Here is a 16,224-nt window from a genome sequence, read left to right as displayed (position 1 = left end):
CCTACAGTCACAGGTTTATGAGAGATTTTCTCTTGCGACAACGATCGACATAGTGACCTTTGTTCATTCCTTCCATTAATTGCAGACAGGAGCCAGTTAGGCTTAAATCATATTTACGGCTTTATGGTCTCAAGGCTCTTTATATATAACCATTGTCCCATACCACTGTCAAACTCGCCTAACCACAAGCAAAAATAACAGTATACCTGAGTGAATATCAACAAACTTCATTATTTATAAATTTTCAGCAAAATTATCCGCACTGTCATATAGTCCGCGGATATCCGCATCCGTGCAGGGCTCTAATTATGGCAAGGTTGTGGACCTCTTAGTAAAAAAACTTGCAGTGTGTTATAGTTAAAAAACAAGATGAAATCACTGTGCTTAAAATTTAAAGAGACAGTCTGTCTCCGTTCAGTCAGCATCACACATAGTTAAGAGTGGAACAAAAAAAACTTGAGAAACTAAGTTTGAGGGGAAACACGTACCAGGTAAAATGTATGTGACACATGGTGGAAAACCACAAATGAAGTTCAAATTTTTTTAATAGTTGCACTCTCGAAAGGCCTGACCTTCTCAATTTTAGCAGTCCCGTTCTCAATGATCATGTCCACTGTTGGCTAGGTGTGTTTGCCTTAGTTTTAACTATTTGTGATGCTGACTGAACGGAGAAAGACTGTCTCTTTGAACTTTAGCACAGTGATTTTGTCCTGTTTTTAAATTATAACACAGTGCGGATAATTTTGCTGATAATTTATAAATAATGAAGTTTATTGATTTTCACTCAAGTATACTCTTATTTTTGCTTGTGGTTAGGCGACCTTGACAGTGATATGGGAGAATGGTTATATATAAAGAGCCTTGAGACCATACAGTCGTAAATATCACTTAAGCCTAACTGGCTCCTGCCCGCAATTAATGGAAGGAAGGAACAAAGGTCAATATGTTAATGGTTGTCGCAAGAGAAAATCTCTCATAAACCTGCGACTGTAGGGTGTCTACTATAGTGCCAGGTATCAGGCCTATTGTATTATAATGGGAACAAAACAGTGGGGTCCACCTATTCAATACAACACAATGTTATATGATGAATTATAACATTTTATAAATAATGAGACCGGTTTCGATGCGTGTATGCATCATCTTCAGCCATAAACTTGCAAAAAGACAATAACAACTTAAGGTTACAAAAACAATGCGTAATAAATAATAATAATAATGTTATTTGCTTTACATCCCACTGACTACTTTTACGGTCTTCGGAGACGTAATAAATATGTACACTAATCTTTTGAATAATTGGTAGAAATTGACATGATAAAAAAATGTGAGCCAGGAACAATAACTTATAACACTAGCTTAAAAGTTCTCTTTTTCTGAAAATATAGCACCAATTCCTTTTTTGAATAAGTAAGGTCTTATACGAAGTGAAAGTCCTCTCGAAGAAAGTTCACCGAGTCTTGAAATGTAGGATAAAAAAACATTAGGAGCTTCAGTCAAAAACCATTTTCAAAGCACTGACTGAAATACTGGTCATTAAAATTGTATGTGGTGTTCTTTCTTAAAATAACTTAACATATTTTAAAATTGACGTAACAAGTTTTGAATGTGGAAAGAACGTGAAAATTCTTCAAGCTCCGTTTTACATGGTAAAATGCAGGTCTTCTCTAACTCAAAATAAACCTTAACAAAGCTATGGTTGGAATTGGTCTGCTATGTATTTATAATTTTATAATTTTTTATGTGAAAATGAGGCGGACACCATATTTGCCCCAGTGTGCTAGACTGTGTTCTCTGTTCAAGGTGGGACCTCTGGCAGCGTGTGTGACGTGTGTAGTCGGGAGAACAGATAGTATCTTCTCTAACTCCGTATAAGACCTTACTCATTCAAAAAGGAATTGGTACTATATTTTCAGAAAAAGAGAACTTCTAAGCTAGTGTTATAAGTTACTGTTCCCGTCTCATGTTTCTAATCATGTCAATTTCTACTAATTATTCACAAGTTTAGTGTACATATTTATTACACATTGTTTTTGTAACCTTAAGGTGTTATTGTCTTTTTCCAAGTTTATGGCTGAAGATGATGCATACACGCAACAAAACCAGTCTCATTATTAATAAAATGTTAGAATTCATCTTATAACATTGTGATGAATTGAATAGGTGGATCTATCCGTTTCAATAACTTGGGTGTAGTATACTGTAGTGAAATATTTACAATATCCACACATAACCATTTGCGGATGCAGACAACCATTCGTGGATGCGAATTAAGAAACTCCGGATGTGGATAATATTTTCTATATCAGCACAGGGCTCTAGCCACAGTCACTTATAGTTTGTTTCCGTCATGTCTCATTTGTTTTCATTGTTTTCTTCATTAGGTATTAACACATTTTTCAGCATCAATTATGTAAATAACTTTAACCTTTTCACTGAAGATGGCGCAAACGAGTTGATTATTACTCCATCTAATGATGGAATTGTGTATATATTGCATTGTTTTAATTCTGTCATGTCTCTTGTTTTTCATTCTTTCCTTAATGTTTTAACACATTTTTAGCATAAATTATGTACATAACTTTAACCTTTTTTTTTTTTATGAAGATGGCTCAAACGAATTGAAACATGTGTGACTATTATTACTCCATCCAATGATGGACATGTGTATGTTCTGAATAGGATGAGAGACAAAATTTTCTTTGTAAAGTCAATCTCTCTCAAGTCATATACATTTAAGGCTTCACAATCAGTATGCCCCAAATCAAGTTGTTCTACTATGCCAAAAACACTAAAAACACCCTTTATCTTCAACATGATACCACTATATATCTCGTTTTCAGTTAAATATATCAGAAAAATAGATTAACATATCTCAAAGATAACAGTAGTTTTGTTAACGTTACTGCTAAATATATTAAATGCTTTGGATTACATAAATGTTTTATTTCCTACCACATATCGTATTTCATCATCCACCTCGATGCAGCATGTGAATCTTACTTACATCTCAGTAATAGAAAGGAACAAACAAGTGTCAAATCAAGTAATAGAAACATGATGAGATGGTGTTTTATTCATGTTCCTGTCTCTCTATAAATTACTTACTTGTATCTCCATTGATTTACAGTGTTATATTTGTTATAATTAAACAAACACTGGTAGTTGGATACGGTATCACAAACACGTTATATATAATTAACATGCAGTAACTTTGAATTACAACCATTACAAGTCTTATCTTGAGAATGGCAATAAACAGCTATGAGTAACATATGTCGTAAAATAAAGTGTAATTGTTGCCAACTTGTACTGGGGTCAGAAAGCAGCAATCAAGAAGAAGAAATAGGCAACCGCCGTGGCGTTTGACAAGGCTGCGTATTATCGCCTCTACTCTTCAACATTTACTCAGAAGCTATCCTTGCAGAAGCACTTGAATAACTGTCTACCATAGGCATGCATCATTATCAACGGGGAACGTCTAAACAACCTCCGTTATGCTGACGACACGGTATTGCCAGCAGACAATGCAGAAGACCTTTAAGCATTATTAGACAAAGTGAATGTTGCTTGCAGCAACAGAGGACTGAAGATAAACATTAAGAAAACCCAATTCACGGTCATCAGTAAATGGCAAGACGTCCACGTGCAGCTCACTCTCGACAATGAACCCATCGCTACAGTTCACCAATACCAGTATCTAGGATTGTACCTCAACCAGGAACGGGACTGCAGCCAAGAAAAACGGGTCCGCACTGAACATGCGAGAAGCATCTTCATGCAGATGAAGAAACTACTCAACAACCGCAACCTACAATTAAACCTAAGGCTCCGCCTGGTCCGTGCCTACATCTTTTCCATGCAGCTTTATGAAATGGAAGGCCGGACACTTACTCAAGCCCTCTGCAAAAGACTATAAGCATTCGAAATGTGGGTGTACAGACGGATGCTTCACATTTCGTGGACAGACAGAATCCGGAATTCCGAGGTGTTGGATCGACTTGGAAAGAAGACTGAAGTCATGCTGACCATTAAAAGGCGGAAGCTGGAATACTTCGGCCATGTAATGCGGAATGATTAGAACAGAATCCTGCAGCTTGTTATACAAGGAAGAATAAAAGGAAATAATCTAGACAACGAACTCTATGGATGAAGAACCTCATAGTCTGGTATGGGTTGGACACGATGTCTCTGTTCCATGTCGCTGCATCCAAATTCAAAATTTCCATGTTGACCGCCAACCTTCGCTAGAAGATGGTACATTAAGAAGAAGAATAAGAATAAGAAGAAAGTGAATGAATCTCCAAAGGTAAGGGGAGAGATATCTCTATTTTATTCTAATCTTTTGCAGCTGGTACCTCAACTTTAGGCTATTCTGAGTCTCACTGCTTCACCTCTCTATCTGGCTTCACATGATATATGGGGGACATATGGTCTGGGCCCAATCCAATATATCTGAATTTCTATTCTTAAATTTTCATCCTCTTTCTTTGCCTTTATCTATTCTTAACCCCATTATAAAGTTGATGTCAAGTTTATCAAGAATATCAAGAAATCATGTAAGGTCAAGACATGGAAACTGGAAGAAGTGAAGGAACAATACAAGAATCCAACAAAGCCTGCCAAAGAGTGAAGTTACTAACGTAGAGGGAGAGTGAAAGATTTTCAAAGAAATATTTGTGGGTGAAGCTAAAAACCTATGTGGAGTCAAAAGTTTAATCAACGGGGAAAAGGAAACACCATGATGAAATAATCAAGTCCACACAGCTGTGAAACAGAAACCAAATAAAGAAGATACTGTCTTTCTTTCCTACTGATATCCTGGCATACAGAGTCTGCTGTTTTGCTATATTTCGTCCATTACACTCTGTTGCCGACATCTTCATGTTGAAAGCCAACATCACACATCAGCCTGGATGTTGTTGGTTTACCGTTTTAATGGTCTTCCACGTGATCGTAATCCACCTGGATCAAAATGGAGAGCTGGTTTTACAAGTAAATAGTCCTGCCTTCTAATTATGTTACCATACAAGTGGAGACGAATTTCCTTACTTTGTCCACAACTGCAGCAACGCGCCAAATCTTTGTCATACACCTGCATTTCTCAAGCGGTCACAACAAGCCTGTCCAAGAGTCCATCGAAGCATCTCCATAGTATGAAGAGCCTTTTTCGTAATTCGGTAACATTTTAAATGACCGCTAAGTGTACCCTGATGGTGTAATTTTTTAATTTTATATGCTGAGGCATTTTTTACCGCAGAGGACTCCAGTGACTTCTCTCCACTTGTGCCAAGCTGCGTTTACACTCATCCTGGTATCAGAAGTTGCATCGCCGTGTGAGGTGACAATGGACCCTAGGAATTTAATACGTATGTTCTTCTGCAGGTCTTGACCATTAATTGTGATGACACCACAAGTTTGGGGACCACATTCTAGGTATTCAGTCTTCTAGAGGTTTGAGCGTAGTCCATTCTCAGCCAGTCTATCCATCCAGGTTTGCACCTGGTATTGGACTTCAAGGCATGTTCATCTGCGAAAAGAAGGGTCCAGGTGTCCAGTGTCTGTATACCAGCTGAACTCCAGACCACACTAGTGATATTGTGGTGTAGAAGTTGTATGCAGCTTACATAGACTTCAGGAACACCACGGCAGTGAAGAGCACACCGAATAAGGTTGTGTGGGACTCTGTCAAATGCTTTTTTCAGGTCTAGAAATGCCATGTATACACACTGTGTTTTTCCATCAATAGGCAGGTGGCATGGATTGCATCAATGGTGCTACAGACCTTAATGAATCCACACTGGTTGGCTGTTATATTGATAATGTTTCTGAGTCTGATGTCCAGCACTCACTCGAATATCTTCAATGTATGGCAGAGGCGTTTAATAGAGTGGTAGGTCAAGCAGACGCTCGTATCTCCTTTACCTTTCCAAATTGGAACTGTCGTGCTAATTGTCCATGTGTGAGAAAGTGATGATCTGGTAGAAGAGTCCATCGAAGCATTCAATTCAGAAGGAGGTTTTTTGAGCATTTTCCATTTTCTGCTGGTATTTTATCTGGGCCAGTCAGTTTCCCATTCCTTATCTCCTTGATGTCTATCATTATTTCTTCGGCTGTAATTAAGGGCACAGGTCTGAAGGTGGGAGCAGGACTTGCAATTGGTGGATGTGTAAATTCTTTGTTGCTGATGCAATTGGTGGATGTGTAAATTCTTTGTTGCTGATATCAGCAAAGTAGTCTGATCATAGTTGGAGGATAGCCGATTGGTCACGGAGTAATTTGTTGTGAGCTCCCTTGATATGCATTATATGTCCAAAGTCCTGGGTTGAACGGTCACCAGATTTAGCAAATGGATATATTTTGTATTCTCCTAACGGCGTGTCAAGCTGGTCGTGCAGATCTTTGTAATAACTGTCTTTTGCAACAGCCACCGCTCTTTTTGCTGCTAATTTCAGTATGTACTTGATACTGGGGAAAGTCAGCATCAAGACGTGTGTTCCACCAAATCTTCAAGGCCATCTTCTCCTACCCCCCTTTAATTACTTGCTGGACTTCATCATCCCTCCACCTGATCTGCTTGTCAATGTATTTCTGCCTAGGTATGGTTTTCTCAGAGTTACTGTTACTCCCTCGTGTATCTGTTTCACAGCAACTTTCCACATATCTTCTGCTGTTTGGTCAGGCTTCACAGAGAAGTTACTTAAGGCTGTCTTCAGTGCATTTCACTGACATTCATTCTCTACCATCTGATTTGCTCTGGCCCAGTTTTAGGTGTTTTAGGTTGTTTGACATTTTTCAGAATATCAACGATAAGCAAGCAGTGTTGAGTACAAAGCAGTTATATGGAAACACTTTGGTGTCTGTTACCAGCTTCAAATCTTGTTGTCAAACCATCCAATATAATCGTTCTGTGTAGCATTGCTTCCACTAGCATAGGTTGCTAGATATGTTAGCCTTTTCTTGAAGCATGCGTTGGTAATAACCAGACAATGAGCCTCTGCACAACTAAGTATGTGGCAATCATCATCGTTTCGGATGCCAAGTCCATATCCACCGCCGCATCTCATATATCCTTCCCGCTGAGACCCAACATGTCCATTTAAGTCTCCTCCAAGGATAATTGACTCATCCGGGGAAATCGCTCGAAGATGGGTATCGAGACTTTTCCAGAATTCATCCTTCTCATGTTCTGTACAGGCAGTTTGAGGGACATAGCAAGATATAATATGGAGAGTTATCAATGGTGAATCAGTCTTGACAGACATGAGCCTAGCAACACTCTCCTGACACTTGTGATGGTGATATGGTAATGCTGGTCAATTATTTTGTAGCCATCCCCATATTATTGCAATTTTGAATGTCTCCACTTGGTCTCCTGCATGCAGGCAATGCTAACACATTTGTTATTCAGCATTTCTGTTAGCTCATGATGTCATCCGATCAATGTTCCAATACTGAGTGTAGCAAATCTTAGTCTTACTTGTCGTTGTCGGACTAGCTTCTTTAACCTTCCCCGCCCATGGGAAGATAACGCTCACACATTTTTCATGTCACTTGGGCGCAAGTGGCGCTCATCGTTTTGGAAGAGCGCTCTAGCATGATCTGAATTTCGAAGAGACACAGCCATTGAACTCAGCATGGCTACAATAAAGAAGAGGAAAACAAAGTTCCATGGACACGTACTGAGACATGACTCTCTTCTCCAAACAATCATCCAAGGTAAAGTACTGGGAGAGAGAATCAGGGGACAACCAAGAACTCCGTCGGTGAACTGGCGTGTTTTTCATACAGCAACATGAAGAGGCCATCAGAAGATCGCCAGATGTGGCTAGAGCGACAAGGCATTGCCTTTAGTAGATGATGATGTCGATGATAGCCATTGATGCAATAGGATATTTCTCAACTGACGGTTCGCTTTGTCATCAAGGGCATTTTATACCTATTGCCAGGATTACAGAGGCTGCTCCTAACCTGAAGTACAGACGCATTTGACAGCTGCCTCTAACATGAGGAACAGACACTACCTTTTTTAATATGTTTGGTCTGCAAGAGCTATTTAATTTTGCTCACGTCTGCTGGAAGTCAGTTAGAAGGAACTAGATAAAGAAAACAAATACAGGGGTTAGAAATCAACAACCAAGATATCCCCAGACTCCAAGAAATATACAGGGCTAAGAAACTTCCTGTTAAGAACATAGTAATACAAGAAACAGAATAAGTTTGCAGACAGACTGGAAGAGGACAGTAGAGGAACTGCTATATAGAGTAATGAAGAACAAGTGCTGTGATAAAGAAACCATAACGGCAACAGAAATGGACGAATTCTGTACGAGTTGAGGGGGAAATTAGGGGAGACACTGAACCAAGAATCACATGACTGAAGACTGAGAAGGTGCTCAAGAGCATGAGGAAAGGAAAGGCAAGAGATACAGAAAAATCTGAGTGTGGATATGCTGCGAGCTACCTGTAAATGCGCGAACGATAAACAGAATACTGGTGCCAGTATTCACCACAATGCTCTTAAATATCCTCTCAGACGTTAAGAAAGCGACAACCCAGGGTATCCCCTGCCTGATGTAAGAGGTGACTAAAAGGGACCCAAGTAGCTCCTGACTTGGGAGCGTGGGTTGGCGACCATGGGATCCTTAGGCGAGATCACCGCCTGTGGGTGGAGGCTGTAGAATAACACTCACGGTACCCCCAGCCAATCTTAAGAGGCGACTAAAAGGAGCCCCAGGGGCGCTTAACGTGGGAACGAGGGACTGGCGACCGTGGGGCCCTTAGCTTAGTCCTGGCATTGCTTCCACTTAATTGTTCCCAGCTGCTCACTTTCATCTACCCTATCCGAGCTCCCATGGTCAACTCTTGTTCTTTTCCAACCACGACAGTGTTAGGTTTCAAAGCCTAGGGAGTCTTTCATTTTCATGACCCTCGTGGCCCTTGTTTTTCTTTGGGCAATACGTTCGTTTTTCAAAGTGCCGGACCCCTTCCAGATCTTCCCTCTGATCAGTGTTAGTATAGGATAGTTGCCTAGTTGTACTTCCTCTTAAAACAATAATCACCACCACCACCACCTACCGAGGCGACAGACAGGACTCTGTCTAACCTCTGAAGTTGAATAGATACAACACATGCGGCAACGGGCAGACGATTACCAGACCTCCTCGAGCGGCTAAGGTGATCAGTCACTGCTCTTCCAACATGAGGGACTTTTGTTTTTACATATAATAAATCTCATTGTAGACTGTATCGGATATCAGATTATCTATATATTTTAAAAAATTATGAAAATTAAAGTCCGAAGTCAGTCCGGCCATTCTATCCGGTCGATTTCCTTCATTCTTTTTTTTAACTGAAAGGTATTCGTGCACAGATTTGTCATCAGGTACAAAAAATCATTTAACTTCCGCCTTCCTCAAATTATTTGATTTTTCAATTTTTTGTCTCCTTGAAGCAATCATGTTTGGTTCTAATTGAGGTACGGAGTTCGTTTTGGCCTAAGAACACTCGGAGGATCAATCTCTTTCATTTAAGCTCTTAACTATTCAAATTGGTTGATTCTGAGGAGAGTTATGAGTGCACATTCAATTTGACGTCTCATTTCTTCACATTTTTTCTTATTGAAGCAATAATCATATCTTTTGTTCTAATTGAGGTATGCAATTCGTTTTGGTCTAAAAACACTCAGTGGATCATGCACTTTATTTTGAGGAAATAACTACTTAAACTGGTAGATTCTGAGAAAAGTTATGAGTACATTTGTCTCCATTACGAAGATCTCTGAAGGACTTTTTAACAGTTCGGCGCGTAGTGTTGTTCCAAGGAACGTTTAATTCAGTTTCTTTGTGTGATGTTTTTTCAAGTGTTTTGTTGACATAATATTACATTCTATTACCACAGCAGATCATGTGCTTTATTTCATTAAATCCAAACATTGCAAATACATCCGTGAGAATAGTAACGAACAACATCATACTTTGTACATAGCGGGCGGAGCCAGCGGGAAACTGCTAGTTAACATTAAAATAAGAACAATAACATACACCACCTTCTAAGACCTACTTGTGGAGCCCTGCGAAGGCAGGGCTCACCCATTCCTTATCTATCTATACACCACCTTTCCAATACTTATCAGTCCTTATATTTAGGATACAAACATTATAACTGGTGTTATAATTTGGGACATGTTTCGCTTAACTGTCGTAAGCAGCCTCAGTCAAAATAAACCTTAGCTTAAAGTTTGGTCAGGGCCTCGAACCTAGTGACCTTAAAGTACATGGTTCCCTAAGATCCGGCATTTATATTAGGGACAATCAATAGCCTAAAAACTAGTGTGAAAACTTCTAACAATGTTCAACATAGCTAAGAGTAAAACCACAATCGTATTGGCGGAAGTTAAAACGTAAAACACGAAATAGAGCTGATAGTGAAGCAAATAAAATCATACAGGATATCATATTGCTATCAGTCAATCAATAAAAATGGAGCTCAACAAAGTCATAGATGGAGAAAATAAGACACGATGAGCGTGAATTGAAGTCCCTCATGTTGGAAGAACAGTGGCTGGTCACCTTAGCCGCTTGAAGAGGTCTGGTAATCGTCTGCCTGTTGCCGCATGTGTTGCATCTATCTATGACTTTGTTGAGCTCCCAGTAGAAATTCAAGGACACCTGTTTTAAAGGAACTGGATATTTGCCTCTACATTTACGCAATTTCAGGCGTGATCAATCCTGTGATGTGTTACTACTCCATTAGACAACTACTATACATGATCTTTTCACCTGACGCTCATGTCTATGCAATGGAATGAGATTTAAATAATGACTATTCTAATTTCCTTCTCCATTCCAACGAACATAAAATGTATACACATTTTTATTGATTGACTGATAGCAATATGATATCCTGTATGATTTTATTTGCTTCACTATCAGCTCTATTTCGTATTTTATGTTTTAACCTCCGCCAAAACGATTATAGTGGTTTTACTCTTAGCTATGTCGAACATTGTTAGAAGTTTTCACACTAGTTTTTAGGCTACTGATTGGCTCTAATATAAATAATACCAATATAAATGGTCCGTTATTGGACATTATAAATTTTCCAGCTAACTCATTCCTGGTTGCCAGCGTTTTGCCCTCGTGTGCTAGGCTGGGCTCATCAGTTGGTACCTAGCACACCTACCAAGACGCTGGCTAGTGCATACCATGGAGGCCACTGCATAGGCTAACCAGGAATGAGTTAGCTGGAAAATGTATAATGTCCAATAACGGACCATTTATATTGGTATTATAAATTTACTCATTCGGAAAATATATTTGTTTCCCTATGGGAATCAATATCTATATCATCTGATGGCCAAGCAGGCATCAATTTTTGATAATGAGACAAAGTCTCTCATAGTGCATGGCACTGCCGGTGGCTACAATTAGCCTATGCAGTGGCCTCCATGGTATGCACTAGCCAGCGTCTTGGTAGGTGTGCTAGGTACCAACTGATGAGCCCAGCCTTGCACACGAGGGCGAAACGTTGGCAACCAGGAATGAGTTAGCTGGAAAATTTATAATGTCCAATAACGGACCATTTATATTGGTATTATAAATTTACTCATTCGGAAAAAATATTTGTTTCCCTATGGGAATCAACATCTATATCATCTAATATAAATGTCGGATCTTAGGGAACCATGTACTTTAAGATCACTAGGTTCGGGGCCCTGACCAAACTTTAGGCTAAGGTTTACTTTGGCTGAGGAGGCTTACGACAGTTAAGCGGAACTTGTCCCAACATATAACACCAGTTATAATATTTGTATCCTAAATATAAGGACTGATAAGTATTGAAAAAGTGGTGTATATTGTTGTTATTTTTTATGTTTATAATCTTTCGTTTTTGTTTCTTTATTATTTTTTACATGCATTTATTTCATAATATTGTTCACCTCCTAAATTTAAGCGCTGTGTATAATGGAATATGCTAAACAAATAACTGGGGGTCAAAAGGGTAGTACTATCTGGGCACTTTTTAGCGATAGATTTACACCCTAGTGCTGAAGCGGTCGACCTCGGCAGTCTTAGAGATTCGTACTGGCAATCTTTGAAACACAAACTATGAATCGCTTATGCATCGCTGTGCGACGTCTGGCGTACACTTTACGTACAAGTACTGTTGTTATTTACACAGCAAAGCCAAACTATAGAATTCACTCTAGGAATAAGATTCGCATCAAGAAATGTTATATAATGTTATATAATGTGTGTGTGACACAGTTGTTGGCTTAAAATAACAAAGATTTAGAAAATTCATATCGATCGATCATATTTTTGATTCATTCCAGATTTCATTTCCATTCAGTTGGCAGTACTAACGGAACCAGAAGCGCCCCCTCCTTACTCCTCAAACCCCTACGCAAATCTATCGCTAAAATGTGCGCAGATAGTATGTGTTCCTGTGGGTACACTTCTTGTTAATGGAAGTGCACTAGCAAAACACAGTCCGATACGTGCACGTCCACGCTGTGGTTCTGGGCATCGGGTACATTTTTAAGGTACATGGCAGAGTCATGTAAGGGAAGAAAGCAAGTTCCCAACTCTTAAATGGGGACCAATCAGCTAAGGGAAACAACCTAACAGAAAACATTGGTCCTCCAGGATTGCTGGGGGTTGGAACAAGGCTAACAACCTTGCTCCAGAAAACTAATAATAGGGATCCATAGTTTACACAACAATACTAATGGACAGAGATTGCTTGACCTTGCTACCAACAGAAACATGAATCCCAAACAATATTTAGTAGCAGGAAATCAAGGAAGGCACAAGAAGGAGTAGGAGCATTTATAGTATGGACAAGAGCCAAAGGTGATGTACTACAGTTTCAGGCAATAAATGAAAGTTTGGCAACACTGCATGTTAAAATGCAATTCTATAATCTAACAATCGTAAATGTATATGCACCAATGGAAGACAAGGAACAGATAGTCAAGGATCAGTTCTATGCTGAACTGGAACAACTGCTAGATTCAATCCCATCAAACGATGCTAAGATGATAATAGAGACCAAAATGCACAAATTGGGAAGGAGGAGATATCATCATCATTATCATCCTTTACCTTTATCCCGCTGTAGCTGGGTAGGGGCAAATATGGTTCCTCTCCACTTTCTTCGGTGTAAGCCAGACGTCGCACAGCGATGCATAAGCGATTCATAGTTTGTGTTTCAAAGATTGCCAGTATGAATCTCTAAGGAGGAGATATATCAAGGAATAATAGGGATCCATTGTTTACACAACAGTACTAATGATAATGGACAGAGAATGCTTGACCTTGCTAACAGCAGAAACATGAAAGTGATATCAACTTGTTTCCCTCATAAAAAGGTACACAAGCAAACATGGATATCGCCGGATGGAAAGACCTGTAATCGAATAGACCCTGTAGTGATGGAGGAAAGATGGGTATCCAATATCATGGATGTCAGATCATACAGAAGAACAAGTTGCGGCTCCAACCACTTTTTAGTTAAGGCAATCTTAAGGTGTCGCATTATGAAAGCAAGAAAGAAGTGAGTAGGATAGAAAAATACAATACTAGTTAACTGAAATATAAGGAAGTATCAGAAAGATATGGGGAAAGAATGGCAGAAGTTCTGGTAGAAAAATGTAATAAGGACCAAACAGCAACGGTCGAAATAAAATTCATTGCTCTGAAAGAAAGTGTTAAGTCCGTGGCAAAGGACACACTAGACACTGTTTGATGAGGAATGCCAAAAAGCCATAGATGAAAGAGATAAGGCATATAAAGCATACTTAGACCAACAAGGGTGAAGAAACAAGAGGTTGAAAATCAGAATAAAGAAGTAAGGAATGTATGTCGAAGAAAGAGAAAATGGCTAGAATAGTGAAGGAATTTAAGGAAGAAAATAGCTATATGGCTTGCTGAAAAGTTAAGGAAGTGAACGAAGGATTCAAGGCAAGAACAAATATGTGTAAGGACAGAGATGGACAGCTTTTGTGAGATAAAGAAGGGATCCAAGATAGATGGAAGGAATATTTAGAACACCTCCTGAACCCAGTAGAAATGGAAGGGAAAGCACCAACTACTTCGAGGAATAACAATGAGACAAATGAATTGGAAGTCACAGCACCATCTAAGCAGGAAGAGATAGAAGCCATGCAGCAACTGAAAACCAATAAAGCACGGAGGAACCACACTACAAGAAGCTATATACAATCTAACTGTGAGTGTGTGGAATACAGAAGAAATACCTGAAGTCTGGCGCAAAGGCATCATATGCCCAATATACAAGAAAGGGGATAAGTTGGTATGTAGCAATTATAGAGGGATTACATTGCTGTGTACAGTATATAAGCTGTTCACCTCCATCCTGAAGAAGAGACTAGAACCCCTGGCGGAAGAAATTCTAGAATACCAGGCAGGGTTCAGAGAGGGAAGATCCACTATTGATCACATATTTACTGTGAAACAAATGTTGGAGAAGTGTTGGGAACAGGGCATAGATGTGATACAGATGTTCATCGACTCTCAACAAGCATACGACTCTATTGACAGGAATAAATTAATGAAGATATTAAGGGGTTCAAGATACCAGAAAAGCTGGTGCGACTAGTGGAATTAACTATGAGAAATACGATGGCGGAGTGAAAATTCAGACTGAAGTAGGTAGCTTCTTCGAAGTGAATCATGGATTGGAGCAAAGAGATGGCTTAGCACCAACTCTATTTAACCTGGCACTAGAATCAGTGATTAGAAAGTTAAAGGTGGACACCAGTGCAACAATTCTATACAAAACAGCTCAACTAATTGGATATGCTGATGACATTAATTTGATGGGATGGACAACAAGGACAGTTAAAGAAGTATTTGAAAACTTGAGTAATGAAGGCAAAGAGATTGTACTTAAGATCAATAAACAAAAGACGAAGGTAATGGTGCAGGCTCGGAGAAGGAAATATACAGATGACCAACTTGTCCCTGAAGGATCCAAAGTGGAGGTGGTGGACGAGTATAAATATCTTGGTGTACCGTACATCTAACCAACAAGAATGAGGAAATGGTAGAAATACAGGGAAGAATTCAAGCTGCCAACAGAGCACTCTTCGCAGTGCTACCTCTTTTCAGAAGTAGAGATAGAAACCAGAACCTAAAAGTTATGCTATACAAAACCCTCATTCACAGTATAGTGATGGATGGACCCTCCCAAAGAAAACCGTGGAGAAAATAGATTCCTTCGAAAGGAAAATCCTGAGGAAAATATGCGAACAAGGGGAATGGAGAATTAGATACAACAATGAACTATATTCCCTGTATGGTAAGAGACTTAAATGGGCAGGTCATCTAATTAGGATGGAAGAACACCGAATCCCAGAGGTATTCTTAGGAGACTTCGGAGAAGGAAGGCCACATAACGGATGGGAAGATAGTGTACATCACGACGCAGCACACATCCTGAAAGTCCGGAATTGGAGAGTTGCTGCGCGAGATAGACAAGTTTGACAAAGAGCAACTGGGGAAGCCATGACCCGAAAAAGGGCGTCACGCCATAGGTAAGGTAGGTAAACAAATAACTTACCTCAAAATAACGAGAAAATGACAGAAGTTACGAAAAATGTTACCCAAAATCCTTCCAAAATGTGATATTGGATATTTCCACTTTTTGAACACTTGGTTTCGTCAGTCTCAACATTTAACGACAGAAAACATAAGAACAACTCTTGCCCACTTCATACTAAAGAAGGGTTATGAGAGATCTGACAGCTCATAGTTCAAAGGCCTAACATATCGGACCACTAATTTCCATGAAGAAAAAACTGAAATTAAAAGAACCATCACCTTCAAATGAAATTAACGAAGATAAAAATAACCACCTTCCACAGATTGCTCACACCATACATATATTAAAAATTCCTACAGTATCTTGTCTTGTCTTGCGGATATTTCTTTGGGATTCAATAAATTCTTTCCCAGTCACGAGACCATTAATATATTACACTTATATCACAAAAGCACACGATTACATCACTAATTTTTAGCATGATCACACGTAGATAGATGCACTTAAAGAAGCAATATTATATCGGATATAAGTAGGTTCATGGAAGTATTACATTCGGTACAAGATCGGAAGGTAATAAAAACCTTGATACAGTATCTACTCACCAGGAACCAACGAGCTAGAATAACATAGAGAGGCGGAAGCGCTGCCTGG

General features: G+C 39.3%; 1 protein-coding gene across 2 annotated transcripts in view; it reads right to left on the bottom strand.

Annotated features, from left to right (window-relative positions):
- The window catches only part of LOC136868747 (zinc finger protein 665), a 114,335-nt gene extending 98,366 nt beyond the window's left edge, over positions 1-15,969 (bottom strand). The window contains exon 1 of one of the 2 annotated variants that reach the window (XM_068227109.1): positions 15,849-15,969. The gene's annotated coding sequence lies outside the window, so the exon portion shown is untranslated. The remainder of the gene's footprint in view (positions 1-15,848) is intronic. The other variant, XM_068227110.1, reaches the window with a different exon arrangement.
- Positions 15,970-16,224: the final 255 nt, after the last annotated feature.

Source organism: Anabrus simplex, chromosome 1 (genome assembly GCF_040414725.1).
Source record: "Anabrus simplex isolate iqAnaSimp1 chromosome 1, ASM4041472v1, whole genome shotgun sequence".
Lineage (NCBI taxonomy): Eukaryota > Metazoa > Arthropoda > Insecta > Orthoptera > Tettigoniidae > Anabrus > Anabrus simplex.
This window is presented reverse-complemented; position numbering and strand designations above follow the sequence as displayed.